The following is a 5968-nucleotide window of genomic DNA, read 5'->3' as shown; positions in this document are numbered from 1 at the left end:
CCCCCCCCCTTTTTGGTGTGACAGAAGGCCAGGGAGGGTGGTGGTGGAGGTGGCCCACCCCTTCATTAGCCGCAGCTTCAGTTTTGGGGAGCTGCTCAAAATGTCACGCAGCTGGCCAAATCGCTGTGCAGCTGGTGGTGCGCGTTGCTTGGAAAGCTCGGCGCCGATTCTTACGTTACTGTAGCCTGGAAATGAACAACTGGCAAAGTCAGGGAGAATTCGCAGGAGTTTCTGATAAAAAATAGGGGCCTTGTTGGCCATTGTTTATTTTGTTCATCTTCACTAGTAAAAGCTGATAGGTATAAACGTTCCGCATAAGCCATTCCTGTGTAGTTGTTGGGCGTCTCAGAACAGGACCATAGATACTGACATTAAACCAAGCAGAAGAGCACTTGTCTATGACTATATATAGTGCCTGTATCTGCTATTAGTATGGTTTGTTATAAAGCTGTTCTCAGCATGAATTTGGGAGGCATAGGTGTCAACAAGCATCGCAAGTCATCTTTTTTGAGGGCTAATAAAACCTTTGTACTCCTCTAGCATGTATCCTGTGTTCTTACATGCCCTGTGTAGTAGGGCTCTGGAGAATTATAAGAGATTATTTTATGACGGCTATTTCTCATACTTCACTGCCTATAAATCCCTGCTTCCTTTTTGCCACACACTGAACAGTGTGCAGCTCTAAAAGAATAAAAATTGCAACAATTAATATGTAGTGAAGTCTTGTATGTAATCATGCCATTCTTTAAGAATCTAATAGTTGAGGCTGTCACAGGCAAATGATGGATTTTCCCTTTCAGGTACTCCTATCTAGCTCACAAGGTCAATACCAAAGTGGTGATGCATTTCCATTCTTGGAGGTTTGGACTGCAACTGTTTGAGTAAAACACATTATATACTCTTTAATAGTTTGAGATCTGATGACTTTATGGTGTGAGTTGAGCTAGATTGGTAGTTGGAGTAGAGGCCTAAAAATACCATTAATTTCCTTTTGTTCTGTTAGTGTTGTTAGTTGTCCGGTAAAGCATTGTTCTAAGCTTTAAATCACAGGTACTTCTTCCAGGTGTGTCTGTTCAAACATGGAAGGCCTTATTTGCAGAATCGTGCAGGCTTACCAGAGCACATCTTAATCTGAGTACCTAAGATCCTGGTGTCATGGCAAAAAGTGCTCATGCACCAGCCCCAGGGTAGCCGCCTTGAACCCAACGGGTGCCTTGGGAGCAAACTGGGGATGCTGGTGGGCTCTGACAGCTGGGCTGCTCTGCCTTTGCTGCAGCGATCAGCCACGCTAACAAGGTGAAAATTTGTCTGGTTTGATCTGCATGTATTGCAGTCGGGCATCTGGCAATTTTGGCCTCATTGTGGCATCTGTGCTGGTTGTTTCTCATGTCGGTGGGCCTAAACATAACTTATTTACAGGGAATGAAAGCTGTTAGGGGCCTGACACAGAGTAGGTCACTGTACCACGTAGCTCTGTATCCCTTTCCTCTTCATGCTTGTGTAGTTACTGCATGAGCTGTGTGCATCTATTCTCTCGTGCCTACGCTTCTGGTTAGCTTTGAGTTACTTTACAGTTATACAACAGAAAAGCCTTCATTATTTTTTATAAACTTTACTTAAAAAAAAAAAAAAAAGAAGAAAAAACAACCCCCAAATGGGAATGTTACAGAATGATTGGGTTTTTTTGTTTGTTTGCTTTGGGTACTCGATGACAAGTAAATTGTATCTAGGAGTTAAGTCTGATTTATCTGACTTCTGATAGTGTGAATAGGATAGCATTATGACAGGTGTGTAACATCACACTGGCTTACAGATTTTAAAATACATTCTGAGTTGTTTTATCTTGTTGTTTGTATTGGTATATATTCAGTTTACTTAATGTGTCCCTATAGTCAATTGCATTTATACATAGTTTTCTATTATTTGTTATTGATGTAACAGCCACTCCCATGTTTTTTATACATGTAAAACATAAACCTTCATCTTTGGAAACTATTTTTCTAATGATGTTATCATTATCTTCATCTCCTTGCGGTCTGGGAGAAATTTTAGTTGTACGGTGTAGGTAGTGCATGTGCCTATATACATGTGTGTCATCTAGTCACTACTTATATGACAAAAGCTAAATGACTGACGTGAAAAAATCTCATGTTGTGCAAATCTGTCTTGCATTAGAAGTGTTAAACTTGAGAGTTACATGAATGTGTCCTTTGATGCTATTTTCCTAGTTTAAACAAAAGCAATTATCCATCTGTGGTAGAGCAGACTTGATAACGTCAATAATGTTATGTTTTTTCTTGTAAGATTCCATAAATATTTAGATTACTCTACACTGCGGAAATGGGTGAGGTAAACGTGTAAATGGCTTGATATGGCAAATGACATTAAAAAACAGTGTAAAGCTAAAGAAAGTAAGAAATCATGCATTTAATCATATTGAAGTGCTAATGAGGGGAAGAATGCAATTGTCCAAGACAGGCTGGACCAGGCTAGTACTCAAAATGAAACAGGACTTCAAAGAACTAGAAATACTAATTGGTCACTCCATTTTTTTACATCATCCAGGAGATGGTACTTTTGGTGGTAGCATGTGTGCCCTGGCACCCTGATTTTGAATTAATGAGCATCTACTAAATTACACTGTTCTTCACTGCATTTCTTCAATGACTTTCCTCGCAAAATTCAGGAAGCGTGGACATGCTGAGCTTGCAGCATCTGCTGGAAGTTGCCAACAGTCATCTGAAGAATCTGGATTCAACTTTTAAAAGCGTCAGAGCAACTTAGTCCCAGTCGCAGATGAAACACTGATGTGTTTAAGTGTCTGTTTATACTGAAACCGGAACAGATCAATTGGTAACCGAGGTTGGCTGCGTCAGTTCTGAGGACAAGATTACTTGGATGAAAAGGCTGAGCTTATATCCCTTGGTTCCTCTGGAAATTTGAATTTAAGCTGATAGCCCAACTTATAACGCTTGTGATCTCCCTGTCCTCCCCTTTGTAAGTCAACACCGCTAGGTGGATAGAGTGGCATAGTTCAGCCGAAAGGGACCTATAATGATCACCTAGCTCAAACTGCCTGACCACTTCAGGGCTGATGAAAAATTAAAGCAGGGCAGTAAGGGTGTTGTCCGAATGCCTCTTAAACACTGACAGGAAAGAAATACTGTCCACCTCTCCAGGAAGCCTGTTCCAGGCTTTGACCATCCTCTCAGTAAAGAAATGTTTCCTTATGTCCAGTCTAAACCTCCCCTGATGGATGCATCTTTGAGCCATTCCCATGCATCCTGGCACTGGATCCCAGGGAGGGGAGATCAGCACCTCCCTCTCCACTCCCCCTCCTCAGGAAGTCTTAGACAGCAGTGAGGTCACCCCTCAGCCTCCTTCTCTCTGAATTAGACAAACCCCGAGTCCTCAGCCACTCCTGAGAGGACATGCCTTCCAGCCCCTTCACCAGCTTTGGTGGCCTCCTCTGGACACGTTTCAAGTACCTTAACAACCTTCTTAATTGTGGGGCCCAGAACTGCACACAATACTCGAGGTGAGGCAGCACCAGTGCTAAATACTGTGGGATAATAACCTCTTTGGACTGGCTGGTTGTGCTGTGTTTGGTGCACCCCAGGATGTGGTTTGCTGTCTTGGCTGCCAGGGCACACTGCTGGCTCCTGTTGAGCCTCCTGTCAACCAGCACCTCCAGACCCCTTTCTGCAGGGCTTCACTCCAGCTGCTCATCTCCCAGTTTAGACTTGTACCCGGCACTATTCCATCCTCGGTGCAGAATCGGAATTTCGGCTTGTTAAATTTCATCCCGTTAATCAAACCCCAATGCTCCAGTCTATCCAGGTCTGTCTGCAAAGCTCTTGTCCCTCGAGAGAGTCAACAGCACCTCCCAGTTTAGTATCATCAGCAAACTTGCTGATGCAAGAGTGCATTCAACTCCTGCATCCAGATCATTGATAAAAATATTGAACAGACTTGGCCCTAGAATTGAGCCCTGAGGAACACTGTTGGTGACCAGTTGCCAGCCAGATGTAGCCCCATTCACTACAACCCTTGAGCCCTGCCGTTCAGCCAGTTCCTCACCCAGTGCACTGTGTACCTGCTCATCCCACAGCTGGACAACTTGTCCAGGGGGATGCTGTGAGGGACAGTACCAAAAGCCTTACTAAAATCTAGAAAAACTAGATCCACTGCCTTCCCTTCATCCACTAGGCAGGTGACCTTATTGTAGAAGGTTAGTAAGTTAGACGGGACTTTCCCTTTGTGAACCCGTGTTGACTGTGCCTGATCATTGCACTATTCTTTAAATGCCTTCAATATGACCTTCTGCATAACTTTTTTCCAGGAACTGAGGTTGGACTAACAGGTCTGTAGTTTCCTGGATGCCCTTCTTGTAAATTGGAATAAGGTTGGTGAGCTTCCAGTCAGCAGGGACCTCTCCAGATTCCCAAGATCTTTTTGAGATGATTGAGAGGGGTGCTGAAATAACTCCTGCTAGCTCCTTCAGTACTCTGGGGTGAATCCCATCAGGCCACATGGAGTTATGAACATTCAACTGATACTGGTCCCTTAACATTTCACTGTCCACAAATGGAAAGTCACTGTTCCCACAGTCATGGTCCTCGAACTTGCAGAACAAGGCAAATGAGAGCCTCATGGACATTGGTGTGGCATGGAGAGGGAATGGCTAATAGGGGTGGTCTCTGGGCTGCAGGGTTGATTGTGCCATGGCCTGAGAGAAGAGTAACAGCACGAGATTTGTCCTTGGGAGCCGAGTGGCAGAGGATGTATCAGGGATGCCCAGCAGTTGTGCCCAGTGTGTGGCCACCAAGGGCAGGGACAGTCCCCTGGGCACAGGGACTGCCACAGGGCTAGCACCCCAAGGCCTTTCTCCAAAGGATGCTGGGCAGAGAGGCAGCAGGCAGGGCTGTGCAGGGGACACCCCGTCACCCCCATCTAACAATGCTGCCACCCAGCAATGCAGTAGTCACAGTGCCCTGAAGCAGAATAAAGCGAGCATCCTCCTGTGTCCTGCTGCCGTAATTGGCCTGGGGGCAGCCTGGAGACATTTGAGAGGAAGTCCTTGAGGAGATGATGGAATTACTTGGCAGGGCTGGGGGGGGAAGACTGGACCTTGTATGAGGCCATGTTCGAAGCATATCTGATAGATGGAAATCCTTTTCAGCTGGATGGCAGTGGCAAGACCAAGGGAATACCTTCTGGAGGAGCACTGCAGAGCTTGCTGTCCTCATCCCCTGTGGAGCCAGGAAGGAATTTTCCCCAGAGGCAGATTGGTGCCAGTCCCCTGGTGTGTTCTGCCTTCCTCTGCAGCACTGAGCATGGCCTCTTGCCAGGGCTCCTCTGGTCCGTTTTGGCTAGGTGCCTGCTGCTCCTGCTCCACGAAGGTGGCCCTCGTGCCCCGAATCCAGGGCGAGAAAGCTTTCTAGACTCCCAAGGTGACCCCGGGGGTGGCTTCTTGTTCTCTTGAGCACAGCCTCTTGTCAGGGCTCCTCTGTGCCCTTTCAGCTCCCTTCTTGCTTCTGCTCTTGCACCTCCAAGGCACCACTTGTGCCCTGTCTCTCTCGGGCTCTCTTGCCCATTGCAGGTTTGGAGCAGGAGCGAGCTCTGCTCTTCCCATGGCTCCATGTCCCCAGGGGTTCTTGCTCGTGCAAAACAGCCTGTGCTTGGAAGGGCTCCAGGCTTGCTGCGCCATCAGGAGCTGCCACTTTTCAGCTCTCCCTGCACGCAATACAAGCACAACACAGGCACGAGAGCGCTTGTCATGCATCACTGGCCACGAAACACAGCAGCGAAGCAAGTTTTGGAAGGCAAACTGTACGCTCATCATTGATATGTGTCCTACTTCGGAAAGTACCTCATGGTACCACATGCGTCTTTTTCTTCTTTTGTGTGTGGTTGGTCCTGATCCTCACTCTTCACATTCTCACTCTTCAGGAGATAGGGACTGTGT

The sequence above is a fragment of the Charadrius vociferus genome, unplaced genomic scaffold (genome assembly GCF_000708025.1).
Source record: "Charadrius vociferus isolate BGI_N301 unplaced genomic scaffold, ASM70802v2 scaffold453, whole genome shotgun sequence".
Lineage (NCBI taxonomy): Eukaryota > Metazoa > Chordata > Aves > Charadriiformes > Charadriidae > Charadrius > Charadrius vociferus.
This window is presented reverse-complemented; position numbering follows the sequence as displayed.